General features: G+C 37.7%; 1 long non-coding RNA gene across 1 annotated transcript; it reads right to left on the bottom strand.

The window, feature by feature from the left end:
* Nucleotides 1–3,672: 3,672 nt before the first annotated feature.
* LOC124279289 lies at nt 3,673–19,752 on the bottom strand. The gene is made up of 4 exons (XR_006899335.1): nt 19,305–19,752; nt 15,814–15,921; nt 14,226–14,308; nt 3,673–4,116 (listed from the first exon to the last, which is right to left on the bottom strand). It is a non-coding gene; the product is annotated as an uncharacterized LOC124279289 (long non-coding RNA).
* Between the last annotated feature and the right edge of the window lie 376 nt (nt 19,753–20,128).

Here is a 20,128-nt window from a genome sequence, read left to right as displayed (position 1 = left end):
ATTTGCATGACGTCACTGTAATGACGTCACTGCCTTGGTAACCGACGTCACGATGCATGTCAGTTGTCTTCGCCTCGTACAGCCTCCTACAGTAAACTACTCCGTTGCACCCCGTTTCTTGGTTTGCAGTTGCTTCATTCGGCTAACATCACTGGTGGAAACATTGCGTTTCCGTTTTCGACGGGTATAATGTCTCAGTTCGACTCACAATAAAACAGCGACACGGCAACGTTCGCGATGTTTATTCCACAATGCATTTAGTTGTAGAATGAATGGATCCACGTGTTTGTTATGAATGAAAAAGTAGTTCCGTCACAACCTGACCTAACTGAGAGGTCATCGGTTATCCAATCAAATCGTTAGAATCTCAGGTCAAGTCGTTTACGACACAGGTCAACGCGATACGACACACGTGTGACGTACGAGATTAGTATGCAACTCCCATACGTTGACCACGTGGGTAATAAATGTATATATGCAACCTTTAGGCGACTGTCGCCCAAAGGTCGTATATATATGTCGCCCAATGGTCGCTTATGTAATATACATATATATATGTCGCCCAACGGTTGCTGTTTAATACTATATACATGTATACATTTCCATGGCTGCTTATTTGATATATATGTCGCCCTTTGGTTGTTTCTGTGTTTCAATGTCTTGCGCGCCGAGGAAATTATATTTCATATCTGTGTGCATGAAACTGACTTTCTTGTTTCCGATCTTTAACATCGCACGTACAATCAATTCATAGTTTTGTGCTTAATTATCTCAAATATGATGCTGTCAAACAAATCAGGCTAGTTAGAATTAATACTGAGATTATGATTACTTGTAATATTTCTAAAAATATTATGCTGTAACAGACATTTATAATTTGGCATAACATGCATTTATTGTTTCCCACTCAAGCGCCGATGTGCCCTTGCTTCATATTAATTAGTGTCCGTTGTTTACCATTCGAGGTTTGCAAAGGATTAAGTTTTAAGGATATGTTAAGATTAACCAACAACTAAATATCAAATATTCCCATACTCAAACACTGAAAACCTCTATAGGAAATAGAGTAAAATTGAGTAAAATTAATAAACCGGATTGCACAGTCCAGATATGAAAACGTCTTTTTAACGAGATAAAGTAACAACATCATTAACGTTCGTCATCAAATATGGATTTGTTGAAACTAATTCTAATGACTGATCACAATGAAGAGATGAGCGAAAGTTGATGAAGTCTGAATACCATCTAACCACAGCCCATTTTGAGCCAATCGGGACTATTCTCGTTCTCTTATCATACACTGAGGCATACCAGACGACTCCTGAATAAACTGGGGGCTCCGACACTGTGATTTTCCAAATGTCTGGTCTGAAAACCATTTAAACACAGCCTATTTTGAGCCAGTCGGGATTATTCCCGTATTCTTATCATACACTGAGGCATACCAGATGACTCCTGAATAAACTGCATGGGGGCTCCGACACTGATATTTGCCAAATGTCTGGTCTGAATACCATTTAAACACAGCCTATTTTGAGCCAGTCGGGACTATTCCCGTATTCTTATCATACACTGAGGCATACCAGACGACTCCTGAATAAACGAGGGCTCCGACACGGATATTTGCCTGTTGTCTGGTCTGAATACCATCTAAATACAGCCCATTTTGAGCCAGTCGGGGTTATTCCCGTATTCTTATCATACACTGAGGCATACCAGACGACTCCTGAATAAACTGGGGCTCCGACACTGATATTTGCCAAATGTCTGGTTTGAATACCATTTAAACACAGCCTATTTTCAGCTAGTCGGGACTATTCCCGTATTCTTATCATACACTGAGGCATACCAGACGACTCCTGAATAAACGAGGGCTCCGACACGGATATTTGCCTGTTGTCTGGTCTGAATACCATCTAAATACAGCCCATTTTGAGCCAGTCGGGGTTATTCCCGTATTCTTATCATACACTGAGGCATACCAGACGACTCCTGAATAAACTGGGGGCTCCGACACTGATATTTGCCAAATGTCTGGTTTGAATACCATTTAAACACAGCCTATTTTCAGCTAGTCGGGACTATTCCCGTATTCTTATCATACACTGAGGCATACCAGACGACTCCTGAATAAACGAGGGCCCTGACACTGATATTTGCCTGTTGTCTGGTCTGAATACCATCTAAACACAGCCCATTTTGAGCCAGTCGGGATTATTCCCGTATTCTTATCATACACTGAGGCATACCAGACGACTCCTGAATAAACTAGGGTTCCGACACGGATATTTGCCTAATTTCAGGTCTAAATACCATTTAAACACAGCTCATTTTGAGCCAGTCGGGGAGTATTCTCGTTCTCCTATCATACACTGAGGCATACCAGACGACTCCTGAATAAACTAGAGCTCCGACACTGATATTTGCCTGACGTCTGGTCTGGTCTGAATACCATTTAAACGCAGCCCATTTTGAGCCTTTCAGGACTATTCCAGTATTCTTATCATACACTGAGGCATACCAGACGACACCTGAATAAACTGGGGCTCCGACACGGATATTTGCCTGATGTCTGGTCTGGTCTGAATTCCATCTAAATACAGCCCATTTTGAGCCAGTCGGGAGTATTCCGGTTCTCCTATCATACACTGAGGCATACCAGACGACTCCTGAATAAACTAGGGCTCCGACACTGATATTTGCCTGATGTCTGGTCTGAATACCATTTAAACGCAGCCCATTTTGAGCCTTTCAGGACTATTCCAGTATTCTTATCATACACTGAGGCATACCAGACGACACCTGAATAAACTGGGGCTCCGACACGGATATTTGCCTGATGTCTGGTCTGAATACCATCTAAATACAGCCCATTTTGAGCCAGTCGGGAGTATTCCGGTTCTCCTATCATACACTGAGGCATACCAGACGACTCCTGAATAAACTAGGGCTCCGACACTGATATTTGCCTGATGTCTGGTCTGAATACCATTTAAACGCAGCCCATTTTGAGTCATTCAGGACTATTCCAGTATTCTTATCATACACTGAGGCATACCAGACGACTCCTGAATAAACTGGGGCTCCGACACGGATATTTGCCTGATGTCTGGTCTGAATACCATCTAAATACAGCCCATTTTGAGCCAGTCGGGAGTATTCCGGTTCTCCTATCATACACTTAGGCATACCAGACGACTCCTGAATAAACTGGGGCTCCGACACGGATATTTGCCAAATGTCTGGTCTAAATACCACCTAACCAAAGCCCATTGTGAGCCAGTCGGGACTATTCCCGTATTCTTATCATACACTGAGGCATACCAGACGACTCCTGAATAAACTTGGGCTCCGACACTGATATTTGCCTGATATTTGGTCTGAATACCATTTAAACGCAGCCCATTTTGAGCCATTCAGGACTATTCCAGTATTCTTATCATACACTGAGGCATACCAGACGACTCCTGAATAAACTGGGGCTCCGACACCGATATTTGCCTGATGTCTGGTCTGAATACCATCTAAACACAGCCCATCACCGCACTGGATCCACAAGTGCTACCACCCCATACCCCTATTTTTTCCAAATCAGCTTCGGAGACTCCACCATGGAAAATGGAGCCACATTCCACCCCAGTGCGAACCAATGATAGGAACAAGAAAAAATTGTAAGTTTAATAATTACTATTTATTAAACCAAATAGTTTTGACATTCTTATTTGCATAACTTTGCAAAAAATTGTAATTGTGGCATTTACACTTCTCTGATCGAGACCTTGACTAACATTTGTCAGGTTAAATTGCTAACAATGTTGTTCTGTGATAAGGTGTTTCACCTTTAGAGGGTTGGTTCAAATCACACAAGGGATTCACTCCACCCTCTACCAGCAAAGTACTAGTATCTGTACTATACTGGAAAAGTGAATTCCCAAATGTAACATCCCTTAGAAATGATCTGAATATTTATTAAGTTAATTTCATTCTTAAAATGTGTGCCATCTCTTCCTTGTCCTTTGCTGCTGTATTTTCTGCTTGTTCATCATTTTTTTCTCAGCTGAACATAAGAGCATTCGTGCTTGGAAATCTGTAGAAATGACTGAATGGTCTCCGTTTCTGAAATATAACAAAGTTTTCAAAATTATGCTAAAACATCAAGGTACAGTGAGTATCATCACTCAGCTTCTAGTCCTATAGTCTTTACCCAACTCCCCAACTTAAGGTTTTATTAGGACAAGTAAACATTTGCCATTTTAAGATTTAGCTAATTTGTTATCATTATGAGGACTTGTGGCCTAAATATACAATTCACGCTTTGCTATGAATTAAATCATTGATTCAACAGAAAACTATAATGTGGGATCAAATTTGGTTTAAATATCTAAGCTTATTGTAAGCATGGATCCTAGGTTTCAGTATGTCATTTCATCTTGTGGATCCCATACCTGCTATTGACAGGTGTTGTTTGTTTGTAAATGACTCGTTCCATGATTTGCAAAATGGTTGATTGGTGCCATTAAAACCATTTTTATGGTTAACCATGTATCAAGTGCATAAGGTTAGACTAAAGTAGCTGTTTGCCTAAAGAAGGGTTACTATAGTATTATTTATCCAGTTTTAAATGTATACAATTTCAAATTATAAATCTATGTGTAAGTATAGTTGGGAATTTTATGTGATCCTTAGCAAAGTGTGAGTAGTATATGTTAGTTTCTAATCAATGCAATATACAATATAACAATCTATAGTCATTAAATTAAGTTTGCTATAACGTAGAATAGAAATAGTTCTATAAAGATGAAGCCTTGAGTATTCAGGAAACTTTAATCTGGTAACATGGCTGAAAATTGAATGGGAGTGACTGCCACTGTCTATGAGTGAAATGAGGGTCAGCACTAGTAGTGAGTGAGTTTAGTTTTTAGCTATGACAAGCTTAACGCTTAAACCACTAGGCTACCCTCCGCCCATCAACCCTAGTAGTAGTAAGCTTCATTAAGCAGATACAGACTGAATACCACAGAGAAAGGGAAAGGTGGGAGGATGTCCAGATAGATACTGGTTAACTTTATTGCTTAGTGTTTATCAAACAAGTGAAATAATGACGAAACAAAACATTGACGATATTAATATGCAGCAACATACACATGTTTTGGTATATACACAGAGAAATTATTACGGCAATGATAAAATAATCAAAGCAACAAGAAAGTAATTGAACAAAAGAGACATTTTAATTAAAACAACATTTTGATTGACAAAAATGGCAGCATTAGTTTTTTGTATAACAAAGGTCCGAACTGAAAATATGTAAAAAAAAGGAACGTATCTGATTCGCTTAACTTCTAAACCAAACTTCATAAAATTCTGCATACAATTGGCTGAGAGATTTTTCTCCAAATCTCCTACATGTCATGCACGATGCAATTGGAACCAGTTGATGACATATGTCAGCAGTATGTCAGCCAAGTTCTAGCACTGCTAAAGGCTAAGGGTTAGTTATCTAGTTGGAAAAAAAGACATGGTATGTTTTCAGATTTAAGAGTTTTGTTGTGTATTTGATAAACAGAAATTACATTTAGAGCACATAAGTTCAGCTTGAGGTTTGAAATGTAAACAATTTTGGCATTGACTACTCAATGAAACCCACAAATCTAGAAAACATACAGTATGTACTGACACTGTAGAATACAAACATGATCTGTCATTTCTGTAATTTTTATCTATCTAGGTGACACATATCATTTGAAGTGTTGAATCATAACTGACATCAGTCAATACAGACTGCAAGGAAGAAATCTTAACCCTTTAGTATGTATGATTTAATACTACAGCTGAGTGCACAGTGTGACAACCAAACCCAACTTACCCATATGATATACCTAGATTACAAACTGATCAGTGAAACAGCCTCTTTAGGGATACACAGTTTGATTACATTCGACTGTAGTCAAGTGAACTACAGAGAGTTTGGTATATACACTACATATGATGTGTAACCCAATGGTGTACTGATAATACATATGATGTGTTGCCCACAGGTCTACTGATTGTATGATGTGTTGCCCTAAGGTCTACTGGTAACATAAATGATGTGTTGACCACAAGTCTACTGGTGATATATAAGATGCGTTGCCCTTAGGTCTACTAGGGACATATAAGATGTGTTGACCACAGGTCTACTGACTGTAAGATGTGTTGCCCTTAGGTCTACTGGTGATATATTTCATGTGTTGCCCACAGGTCTACTGGGGACATATAAGATGCGTTGCCCACAGGTCTACTGGGGACATATAACATGTGTTGACCACAGGTCTACTGATTGTATGATGTTTTGCCCTAAGGTCTACTGGTGATATATATCATGTGTTGCCTAAGGTCTACTGGTAATATATATATGATGTGTTGCCCTAGGGTCTATGGGTGATATATAAGATGTGTTGCCCTAAGGTCTACTGGTGATATATAGGATGTGTTGCCATAAGGTCTACTGGTGATACATAAGATGTGTTGCCCTAAGGTCTACTGGTGATATATATGATGTGTTGCCCTAAGGTCTACTGGCAATATAAGATGTGTGTTGACCACAGGTCTAATGATTGTATGATGTGTTGCCCTAAGGTCTACTGGTGATATATATGATGTGTTCACCACAGGTCTACTGGTGATATATATGATGTGTTGCCCTAAGGTCTACTGGTGATATATATGATGCGTTGCCCTAAGGTCTACTGGTGATATATATGATGTGTTGCCCTAAGGTCTCCTGGTGATATATAAGATGTGTTGCCCTAAGGTCTACTGGTGATAAATAAGATGCGTTGCCCTAAGGTCTACTGGTGATATATAAGATGTGTTGCCCTAAGGTCTACTGGTGATATATAAGATGCGTTGCCCTAAGTCCTACTGGTGATATATAAGATGTGTTGCCCTAAGGTCTAATGGTGATATATAAGATGCGTTGCCCTTAGGTCTACTGGGGACATATAAGATGTGTTGACCACAGGTCTACTGATTGTATGATGTCTTGCCCTAATGTCTACTGGTGATATATATCATGTGTTGCCTAAGGTCTGCTGGTAATATATATTATGTGTTGCCCTCAGGTCTATGGGTGATATATAAGATACATTGCCCTAAGGTCTACTGGTGATATATAAGATGTTTTGCCCTAAGGTCTACTGGTGATATATAAGATGTGTTGCCCACAGGTCTACTGGGGATATATAACATGTGTTGACCACAGTTCTACTGATTGTATGATGTCTTGCCCTAAGGTCTACTGGTGATATATATCATGTGTTGCCTAAGGTCTACTGGGGACATATAACATGTATTGACCACAGGTAAACTGATTGTATGATGTGTTGCCCTAAGGTCTACTGGCAATATAAGATGTGTTGACCACAGGTCTAATGATTGTATGATGTGTTGCCCTAAGGTCTACTGGTGATATATATGATGTGTTCACCACAGGTCTACTGGTGATATATATGATGTGTTGCCCTAAGGTCTACTGGTGATATATATGATGTGTTGCCCTAAGGTCTACTGGTGATATATATGATGTGTTGCCCTAAGGTCTCCTGGTGATATATAAGATGTGTTGCCCTAAGGTCTACTGGTGATAAATAAGATGCGTTGCCCTAAGGTCTACTGGTGATATATAAGATGTGTTGCCCTAAGGTCTACTGGTGATATATAAGATGCGTTGCCCTAAGTCCTACTGGTGATATATAAGATGTGTTGCCCTAAGGTCTACTGGTGATATATAAGATGCGTTGCCCTTAGGTCTACTGGGGACATATAAGATGTGTTGACCACAGGTCTACTGATTGTATGATGTCTTGCCCTAATGTCTACTGGTGATATATATCATGTGTTGCCTAAGGTCTGCTGGTAATATATATTATGTGTTGCCCTCAGGTCTATGGGTGATATATAAGATACATTGCCCTAAGGTCTACTGGTGATATATAAGATGTTTTGCCCTAAGGTCTACTGGTGATATATAAGATGTGTTGCCCACAGGTCTACTGGGGATATATAACATGTGTTGACCACAGTTCTACTGATTGTATGATGTCTTGCCCTAAGGTCTACTGGTGATATATATCATGTGTTGCCTAAGGTCTACTGGGGACATATAACATGTATTGACCACAGGTAAACTGATTGTATGATGTGTTGCCCTAAGGTCTACTGGTGATATATAAGATGTGTTGTCTTAAGGTCTACTGGTGATATATAAGATGTGTTGCCCTAAGGTCTACTGGTGATATATAAGATGTGTTGCCCTAAGGTCTACTGGTGATATATAAGATGTGTTGCCCTAAGGTCTCCTGGTAATATATATGATGTGTTGCCCTAAGGTCTACTGGTGGTATATAAGATGTGTTGCCATAAGGTCTACTGGTGATATATAAGATGTGTTGCTCTAAGGTCTACTGGTGATATATATGATGTGTTGCCCTAAGGTCTACTGGTGATATATAAGATGTGTTGGCCAAAGGTCTACTGATTGTATGATGTGTTGCCCAAAGGTCTACTGGTGATATATATGATGTATTGCCCTAAGGTCTACTGGTGATATATGTGTTGCCAACGGGTCTACTGGTAATATATATGATGTGTTGCCCTAAGGTCTACTGGTAATACATAAGATGTGTTGCCCAAAGGTCTAATGGTGATATATAAGATGTGTTGCCCTAAGGTCTACTGGTGATATATAAGATGTGTTGCCCTAAGGTCTACTGGTAATATATATGATGTGTTGCCCTAAGGTCTACTGGTGGTATATAAGATGTGTTGCCATAAGGTCTACTGGTGATATATAAGATGTGTTGCTCTAAGGTCTACTGGTGATATATATGATGTGTTGCCCTAAGGTCTACTGGTGATATATAAGATGTGTTGCCCAAAGGTCTACTGGTGATATATATGATGTGTTGCCCAAAGGTCTACTGGTGATATATATGATGTGTTGCCCTAAGGTCTACTGGTGATATATAAGATGTGTTGCCCTAAGGTCTACTGGTGATACATAAGATGTGTTGCCCTAAGGTCTACTGGTGATATATAAGATGTGTTGCCTAAAGGTCTACTGGTGATATATAAGATGTGTTGCCCTAAGGTCTACTGGTGATATATAAGATGTGTTGCCCTAAGGTATAGGTCTACTGGTGATATATAAGATGCGTTGCCCTAAGGTCTACTGGTGATATATAAGATGTGTTGCCCTAAGGTCTACTGGTTATATATATGATGTCTTGCCCTAAGGTCTACTGGTGATATATATGATGTGTTGCCCTAAGGTCTACTGGTAATATATATGATGTGTTGCCCTAAGGTCTATGGGTGATATATAAGATACATTGCCCTAAGGTCTACTGGTGATATATAAGATGTGTTTGCCCTAAGGTCTACTGGTGATATATAAGATGTGTTGCCCACAGGTCTACTGGGGATATATAACATGTGTTGACCACAGTTCTACTGGTGATATGTATGATGTGTTGCCCTAAGGTCTACTGGTGATATATATCATGTGTTGCCTAAGGTCTACTGGGGACATATAACATGTATTGACCACAGGTAAACTGATTGTATGATGTGTTGCCCTAAGGTCTACTGGTGATATATAAGATGTGTTGCCTTAAGGTCTACTGGTGATATATAAGATGTGATATATAAGATGTGTTGTCTAAGGTCTACTGGTGATATATAAGATGTGTTGCCCTAAGGTCTACTGGTGATATATAAGATGTGTTGCCCTAAGGTCTACTGGTAATATATATGATGTGTTGCCCTAAGGTCTACTGGTGGTATATAAGATGTGTTGCCATAAGGTCTACTGGTGATATATAAGATGTGTTGCTCTAAGGTCTACTGGTGATATATATGATGTGTTGCCCTAAGGTCTACTGGTGATATATAAGATGTGTTGGCCAAAGGTCTACTGATTGTATGATGTGTTGCCCAAAGGTCTACTGGTGATATATATGATGTATTGCCCTAAGGTCTACTGGTGATATATGTGTTGCCAACGGGTCTACTGGTAATATATATGATGTGTTGCCCTAAGGTCTACTGGTAATACATAAGATGTGTTGCCCAAAGGTCTAATGGTGATATATAAGATGTGTTGCCCTAAGGTCTACTGGTGATATATAAGATGTGTTGCCCTAAGGTCTACTGGTAATATATATGATGTGTTGCCCTAAGGTCTACTGGTGATATATAAGATGTGTTGCCATAAGGTCTACTGGTGATATATAAGATGTGTTGCCCTAAGGTCTACTGGTGATATATATGATGTGTTGCCCTAAGGTCTACTGGTGATATATAAGATGTGTTGGCCCTAAAGGTCTACTGATTGTATGATGTGTTGCCCAAAGGTCTACTGGTGATATATATGATGTATTGCCCTAAGGTCTCCTGGTAATATATATGATGTGTTGCCCTAAGGTCTACTGGTGATATATAAGATGTGTTGCCCAAAGGTCTAATGGTGATATATAAGATGTGTTGCCTTAAGGGTCTACTGGTGATATATAAGATGTGTTGCCCTAAGGTCTACTGGTGATATATAAGATGTGTTGCCCTAAGGTCTACTGGTAATATATATGATGTGTTGCCCTAAGGTCTACTGGTGATATATAAGATGTGTTGCCCTAAGGTCTACTGGTGATATATATAGATGTGTTGCCCTAAGGTCTACTGGTGATATATATAGATGTGTTGCCCTAAGGTCTACTGGTGATATATATGATGTGTTGCCCTAAGGTCTACTGGTAATACATAAGATGTGTTGCCCTAAGGTCTACTGGTGATATATAAGATGTGTTGCCCTAAGGTCTACTGGTGATATATAAGATGTGTTGCCCTAAGGTCTACTGGTGATATATAAGATGTGTTGCCCTAAGGTCTACTGGTGATATATAAGATGTGTTGCCCTAAGGTCTACTGGTGATATATATGATGTGTTGCCCTAAGGTCTACTGGTGATATATAAGATGTGTTGCCCAAAGGTCTACTGGTGATATATAAGATGTGTTGCCCTAAGGTCTACTGGTGATATATAAGATGTGTTGCCCTAAGGTCTACTGGTGATATATATATGTTGCCCTAAGGTCTACTGGTGATATATAAGATGTGTTGCCCTAAGGTCTACTGGTGATATATAAGATGTGTTGCCCTAAGGTCTACTGGTGATATATATCATGTGTTGCCCTAAGGTCTACTGGTAATATATATGATGTGTTGCCCTAAGGTCTACTGGTGATATATAAGATGTGTTGCCCTAAGGTCTACTGGTGATATATAAGATGTGTTGCCCTAAGGTCTACTGGTGATATATATAGATGTGTTGCCCTAAGGTCTACTGGTGATATATATGTGTTGCCCTTAAGGTCTACTGATTGTATGTGTTGCCCTAAGGTCTACTGGTGATATATATATGATGTGTTGCCCTAAGGTCTACTGGTGATATATATAGATGTGTTGCCCTAAGGTCTACTGGTGATATATAAGATGTGTTGCCTTAAGCTACTAAGGTCTACTGGTGATATATATGATGTGTTGCCCTAAGGTCTACTGGTGATATATAAGATGTATTGCCCTAAGGTCTACTGGTGATATATATGATGTGTTGCCCTAAGGTCTACTGGTAATATATATGATGTGTTGCCCTAAGGTCTACTGGTAATATATAAGATGTGTTGCCCTAAGGTCTACTGGTGATATATAAGATGTGTTGCCCTAAGGTCTACTGGTGATATATAAGATGTGTTGCCCTAAGGTCTACTGGTAATATATATGATGTGTTGCCCTAAGGTCTACTGGTAATACATAAGATGTGTTGCCCAAAGGTCTACTGGTGATATATAAGATGTGTTGCCCTAAGGTCTACTGGTGATATATAAGATGTGTTGCCCTAAGGTCTACTGGTAATATATATGATGTGTTGCCCTAAGGTCTACTGGTGGTATATAAGATGTGTTGCCATAAGGTCTACTGGTGATATATAAGATGTGTTGCCCTAAGGTCTACTGGTGATATATATGATGTGTTGCCCTAAGGTCTACTGGTGATATATAAGATGTGTTGGCCAAAGGTCTACTGATTGTATGATGTGTTGCCCAAAGGTCTACTGGTGATATATATGATGTGTTGCCCTAAGGTCTACTGGTAATATATATGATGTGTTGCCCTAAGGTCTACTGGTGATATATAAGATGTGTTGCCCAAAGGTCTACTGGTGATATATAAGATGTGTTGCCCTAAGGTCTAACTGGTGATATATAAGATGTGTTAAGGTCTACTGGTGATATATAAGATGTGTTGCCCTAAGGTCTACTGGTAATATATATGATGTGTTGCCCTAAGGTCTACTGGTAATATATATGATGTGTTGCCCTAAGGTCTACTGGTGATATATAAGATGTGTTGCCCTAAGGTCTACTGGTGATATATATAGATGTGTTGCCCTAAGGTCTACTGGTGATATATATGATGTGTTGCCCTAAGGTCTACTGGTGATATATATGATTCGTTGCCCTAAGGTCTACTGGTAATACATAAGATGTGTTGCCCAAAGGTCTACTGGTGATATATAAGATGTGTTGCCCTAAGGTCTACTGGTGATATATAAGATGTGTTGCCCTAAGGTCTACTGGTAATATATATGATGTGTTGCCCTAAGGTCTACTGGTGGTATATATAATGTGTTGCCATAAGGTCTACTGGTGATATATAAGATGTGTTGCTCTAAGGTCTACTGGTGATATATATGATGTGTTGCCCTAAGGTCTACTGGTGATATATAAGATGTGTTGGCCAAAGGTCTACTGATTGTATGATGTGTTGCCCAAAGGTCTACTGGTGATATATATGATGTATTGCCCTAAGGTCTACTGGTGATATATGTGTTGCCAACGGGTCTACTGGTAATATATATGATGTGTTGCCCTAAGGTCTACTGGTAATACATAAGATGTGTTGCCCAAAGGTCTAATGGTGATATATAAGATGTGTTGCCCTAAGGTCTACTGGTGATATATAAGATGTGTTGCCCTAAGGTCTACTGGTAATATATATGATGTGTTGCCCTAAGGTATACTGGTAATATATATGATTCGTTGCCCTAAGGTCTACTGGTGATATATAAGATGTGTTGCCCTAAGGTCTACTGGTGATATATAAGATGTGTTGCCCTAAGGTCTACTGGTGATATATAAGATGTGTTGCCCTAAGGTCTACTGGTAATACATATGATGTGTTGCCCTAAGGTCTACTGGTAATATATAAGATGTGTTGCCCTAAGGTCTACTGGTAATATATATGATGTGTTGCCCTAAGGTCTACTGGTAATACATAAGATGTGTTGCCCTAAGGTCTACTGGTGATATATAAGATGTGTTGCCCTAAGGTCTACTGGTAATATATATGATGTGTGCCCTAAGGTTTACTGGGGATATATAAGATGTGTTGCCCAAAGGTCTACTGGTGACATATATGATGTGTTGACTTAAGGTCTACTGGTGATATATAGGATGTGTTGCCCTAAGGTCTACTGGTGATATATAAGATGTGTTGCCTACAGGTCTACTGGTGATATATAAGATGTGTTGACCAAAAGTCTACTCGTGATATATAAGATGTGTTGCACACAGGTCTACTGTTGATATATATGATGTGTTGCCCTAAGGTCTACTGATTATATGATGTGTGTTGCCCACAGGTCTATTGAAAATATATGATGTGTTGCCCAAAGGTCAGCTGATAACAGATATGATGTGTTGCCCAAAGGTCCTCTGATAAGGTCTGATGTGAATATATATGTGTTGCCCAATGGTCTGTAAAAATAACAGATTGGATGTGTTGGCCAAAGGTACGTAAAAATAATAGATGGGATGTGTTGCCCAATGGGCTGTGATTATAACAGATATGATGTGTTACCCAACATTCTGCTGAATATTAATACATATATATATATAGAAGTTGCCCGATGGTCAACAAGATACATCCTATTCATCATCAACACAGACCTTTAGACCACACATCCTAGTTGCATACAATGGAATTTAGCTTGATTGATTTACTAATGACCTGCCAGGGATATCATAAAGCAGTCGAGATAAACACATTCTTGACTTTGTATCATGATATATGTTATTGGTGTTCACTATCTTGATATCTAGAAAGACACTACTAAAAACTGGTGGTACCTTTTGACTTCAAGTCATCTGCTGATGAACAGTATATCCACCTTTACATGTCAGTACTTTCTCACAGATACTACATCTGAATCCTGAAAAGATAAACAAATAAAATGTATCTGCTATCATGGAATAGAGGTGTCTTCAGTTCTCATTTGCTGAATTTCCTGTGTATGAAAGACACCAAAACATTAATGCAAATGTATCAACAATTACATGAATCATTTGATAACAACCCATTTAAACACCTGATACAATTATGTAAAACAAATTTAATTGAGAACCCACCCATCCCCACCCCCAACCGACCCAAGTGATATGAACATAATGGTGTCAGAACTTTAATACACCTGATTATCCGATGGAAGATTGAAAGTTTGACAACAGACAAACAACAAAATGTAGGGAATATGTTAATTTGTATACTCTGTATTGAAAAATGCCAATCCTTTCTGAATTGTGTGCACTACTGAAACACCTACACGCATCAGCTCTCTATAAAACTGTGGTAAGATATGAATACATAGTAACCTAAAAGTGAAAATGATATCTCTATTATAAAAGATATGATTATTGCAGGGATAAATTTTGAATTGCAAATGTTTGGACATCAATCAAGTGCAAAAGTCAATAGAAAAGCTTCAAAATGTTGAAAATTACCCTATTGATATTTGAAAAGAGCAAATTATGCCAATTTTCAAAATTTCTACATTTTCTGTAAAGATTTCCATGATCAGAACCACAATACTTGTCTGGAACTGCTTGTTATGAGAGTATATACAGTTTTTCTTTAAATTTTTCATATATGTCATCAGAGACAGACTATCTGTATATAAGGCTATTCCATGTCTATTAATTAATCTCTTATTGGCCATTTTGAATTGCTTGATACTTTTATGAATAGTAAAAGATCCTGTATTGAGATAATACCTAAAACATGTATTGCTGCACTCGGTACTGATCGGCACACAACCATTCAAGATAACTGTACTAATATTGAGAAGGATTAAACAAATTGCAAAGATTCATGAGGCATTACTTCATCGGGTATTGCAAGTTTGTGGTGCTGAATTCTAAAGGTAGGCCAGAACAATGTTTAGGTTAGGAATGCCACGATACATCGATACTTTTTTCTAAGATGATACAATCATTGATGCATTCAAAACTCTATCGATATTTAGTTTTGAAAGTATTGATTTAAACATGTTTTAATATGTATCGTTCACATTTTGCAATTGTATCACGTTTTTTATGTTATGAGAGTTATAAATGATTATTTTTCATACACAAAGATGGGAAATTAGAACTTTTTAATCTCTGAGAATAGAAAACGTGGATCTTTTCAAGGACGCTTATAAAATATAAAATATTTAATGTTCAAAATGTAACTAATATTACACAATAATGCAGCGAAAATAGGTATCATGATACATATCGAATCATGTCATGAGTATCGTGATACGTATCGATTCATGAAACTTATGTATCGCGACATCCCTAGTTAAGGTAGAAATAAATTTAACAAAGCTGTAAAATTGGTATTCACAACTTAAATCTAGTAACATGAAGGTATTGATCTCTGGATCACATAACCTACCACTTCCTCACTTTGGAATGCCTGAGACTCCCCCTCGGGATTCTGCAATTTGAAGATCACATTTCTCCTCTGCCAAGCTCAACGTGTCTTGGTCCCGTTCATAGTTGTCTGTATTATGTAACATTAAAATGTTAACAATATTATTCTCAAAATGATTATGAACTTAAATTCAAAACTGAGCTTAGGAAATAATATTTTTTCTTCTGAACTGATAAAGTATTTAAAATTCTACATGATTTAGTTATCACCCTAACAACATACATACATTATGAATTTACAATGTTTCATATTCAGAAACCATTGTAAAATAAAATTAACTTACCAGGCATAAACTGGATTGGATAGGATTTCCATGTCTAACAGGACCATCCGAGACTAGCAATTAGTCTCTGAATATATATAATTTTGATAGAATCAAAATAATCCTTTTAAACTGAAAAGGAGCTCCAGTGAGATGGGAGATTCCTGAAACTAAGTAAATCTAGACTTGCTTAAATTAGGTCTTTATCATTGCAGAAAGGCATAGACGGAAGTAAAAATAATGCAGTTCAGGAACTATGAGACAGGCTAGATCTTTCCTGACTTTTTACAGTCTATGTCAACTTTGATCTTGAGTTGAAGGGTGACCAAAGGAAAAACTTGTGCCATCAAGTCAATTTGATTGGAATTAAAGAATACCCATAATATCATAGTTTCACTTTACTCACACAATATACAAAGTTATGTCTTTATTCATGGGTTGCTTCTAAGTCATGTTCAGGATTTTGTTAGTCATCCATGCATAAAGGTAAAACTCACAAGTAATACAAAATGTTGATTTCTTTCAGGTTTATTTTTAATTTACTATTCATAATAATAATCATCGATTCTATGATTTATATCAATACTGTCTGCCCAGTGCTGTTCAGAGATGTTGGTGTTAGTCGACAATGCAAACTATTAGCCGATGATGGACCAATGATGAATAGCACACTACCTAAAATAGATGCATCAAAGAGGCATTTCTGAAACTGTTATTATGGCTTTGTAAAGGTTACTTACAACAGGAAGAGGCTTTAATTCTTACAATTTGTACTGAAAGAAATGTTAAACTTCACCTCCATTTTTAAAAAGAGAAATAGTTTGTTTAAGAAACACCCGCTTTGAACAAAATTACCCTTTTATGTAATTTGACTGCTAAGGGAACTTAAAAACCATAAAAGACTAATAACATATCCCTTGCAGATAGGAACAGTTGGTCTATTGACCAACCAATAAGTTATAACATGTCTTAATGTGTTTAGTGAGATCCATCCTTGATTTTTCAGTTAATCTTATCCTGTCCACTGGTATTTACCCTCTTTCCTATGTTACACAATGTACAGGATTTAGACTTTGAAATGAGGAAATGTCCCTGCATTAAGCATACAAAGATAAGAGTAGCTGCCATGGAATTATGAAAGCTCAAAAAGGGAATTCTGACTGTATTCATGCACAATATTGAATTAACAGATTCAAGTGCACCAGTGAAGTGGAAAATCTCTAGCATTTGAAACTATATCAAGTTTGGACCAAGTGCAGAAAAATACAACGTAACCAACATTTATGGTTGTCAGTTGAGTAACCTGTGAGTGGGAGGATGTATTGCTCATAATTATGCTGGCTGAGTGGCAGTGGCATGTGGACAGACATGGTTATAGTCCTGGGCCAAATGCAAGAAAAGTTTTTATCTTTTAGGATCTCTCAGCATCAGTAAATGTGTTTTCTGGTAATTAGAAATTCTTGTCATAATCAGCCACAAAATGTATCAGGTTACTAAAAACAAACAAGGTTTGACCCAGACAGCCTTTACTTGTAGGTAATAAGGTGGTAGGCTACAATCTTTGTACTCATATGGAGATAATTATTATTATTAGCATGAAAATGGTGCAACATATACATTTCATCACTATACACTGATATTTTCACTCTGATAGACCAGTGGAGGAGATAGACTGCACATAAACACCCAAAGGAGCAGGGTTCAAAGCAGGAGTACAAAAAGCTATATTTGAAAGTTAGAAACTCTTGATATCAATAATGTAACTGAAACACATTATGGTCAAGAGAGCAAATGCATATTTCCTTTGCATGAACAATTTAGGAAATGTGTAGCTGATATAAAAATGTGTAGTTCAGCTATCAGAGGAAACAGCAAAGAGCAACAATGGAGAGTGCCATTATGAAACTATAACTACAAGTCTTCCTCAACACTGCACTATCAGCTCATTATTTGAGCAAACCCATGTCAATGAGTATTACCCCATGGTCAGAATATGCAGTGTGGGTGATAAAACCGATTGTAATGTGTTATGCTATGTCTACATTTGGCCTATAAGTAATTTTACTGAAATCAAGTCTTACAGATTTGGTTAGTTCCTGAAATTAGTAATGGTTATTGACTGTTTTGGTGGTTTATTTATCTATTAGTTGGTAGATATATATTTAAAATAAGAAAACAATATATCAGTGCAAAAGTCAGTCTGATACCCTGAATATCAGGCGTCAGAATGAGAAATGTTTTGGGGTTTTTTTTGCCGCACCGGAACTGCACCTAAAAGTAAAAGGTCAATTTCACCCACTGAGTGAACATAAAATCATACAGCTGTGATTAGCTCTTTCGGTTGTGGATCTACAGTAGTTGGCCATAAGTGAGTCATCAATAGTGAAATTCACATAGATTTTCATGTTAATTAACTCTTGCAAGAATAATTTTCATACATTTAGTTTGGGTGGAATTGCTTTCAGCACTTATCTACCAGCTTTGTACACATAATTTCCTTTCAATTTTCCGAGGATTATTAAGAAGACTGCAACTTCTTAAACAAAATATATTAGACATACCAATCAGGTTTAACATGTCTATGGGATAGATAAAAATAAAGTTGTATTTATGGTGCTTAATCAGGTGTCATTCGATAACTAATCAATGAAAAGATGAAAGAAAATTATGTACACGTAGCTGAAGATGATTTCCAAGATGTTTGCAAACTTCTACTCAATTTATGAAAATTATTCTTGCAACAGTTAATTAACATGTAAGTCTATGGAAATTTCACTAATGATGACTCACTTATAGCCAACTACTGTACCCTGTAGTCTGTGTCACAGTCCCCTGAACCACAATATTATTTTCCCTACTGCCTTGCCCTTTCTGCAATGCTAAAGGCCCTAAATGAAGCAAGTCTAGATTTTCTCAAGTTCTGTTTTCCCCGGGGCTCCTTTTCAATTTATAATGCGTTTGTTTGTTGATATAAAAAAAATCATATTCAGACACTAAGCGATAGTCTAACCCTAGGTGAGGATCAAGAAACAACATGATACGAAACGTCACAATTGCGATCAAGTTACTAGCAAACAGTTTCTTCCAGTTGAGAAATCTTGAAATAGATTGTGTCATGGGACAGGCATCGCCTTTGAAACAATTGTACATGCTGCTGTTTTCAACAAAATACTCCGATTACGATACATACCATGCATTTCCCAATGCTTTGTGCTGCCAAGTCACCTCGTGTAGTGCGCGAAAACTGTAGCAAAGGGGATCCGATTTGACACAAAACGTGAACGGGCCTTCGTGTGAAACATGAATTCAATTTATTTACAGATTATTACATTGTTATTTTGATCGAAGAATGAAATGTTTTAAGTATTTAAACGTGTTCTTGGTGGCATATTAGTCTTGTCTGTCAGCTCCCACAATATCTACAGACATTATTGAATTATTAGCTAAGTGTTCATTTCGACGTTGCCGCTTTTGAACTTTCACGTTTTTGACGCACAGGAGCGTGAAGGCAAATCGCCGAAAGGTACTGCGAGCGAAACAGTGATGTTATGCTGAACACTTGACGATGTGTATATTTGAAAAAACTGTACAAAACCTAAGAGTATATATTTAGACAATAATTTCTCCATTGTTTATTTCTGAACATATATCCATGTGTTAGAGAATTTTATAGAAAACCACGTGTCGCCGAAAGGTCGCAGACGTTATATATATGATATTTTTGTTTTTTCAATAACAGCACTGAAATTTTTATAAAATACAAAAGAAGCACACCTGAAGGTCCTGAGACGACCCTCTATCCAACCATCTAGTTTGGAATAGTTATTAAGGAAAATGAACATAGTTGTGACATGCAGATATTTAGGCGACAGAAATATATCCTTAGGGCGACAGCTGTCGCCTAAAGAAAGGTCGCACAAATGTCGCCCAAAGGTCGACTTTGTTCATATATATATATATATATATATATATATATATATATATATATATATAGATCATCAAGTAACGAATCAT

The sequence above is a fragment of the Haliotis rubra genome, unplaced genomic scaffold (genome assembly GCF_003918875.1).
Source record: "Haliotis rubra isolate DU_JTF1 unplaced genomic scaffold, ASM391887v1 Scf2492, whole genome shotgun sequence".
NCBI lineage: Eukaryota > Metazoa > Mollusca > Gastropoda > Lepetellida > Haliotidae > Haliotis > Haliotis rubra.
Note: the sequence above shows the minus strand (reverse complement) of the source record. Positions and strands in the feature narration are given on the sequence as shown.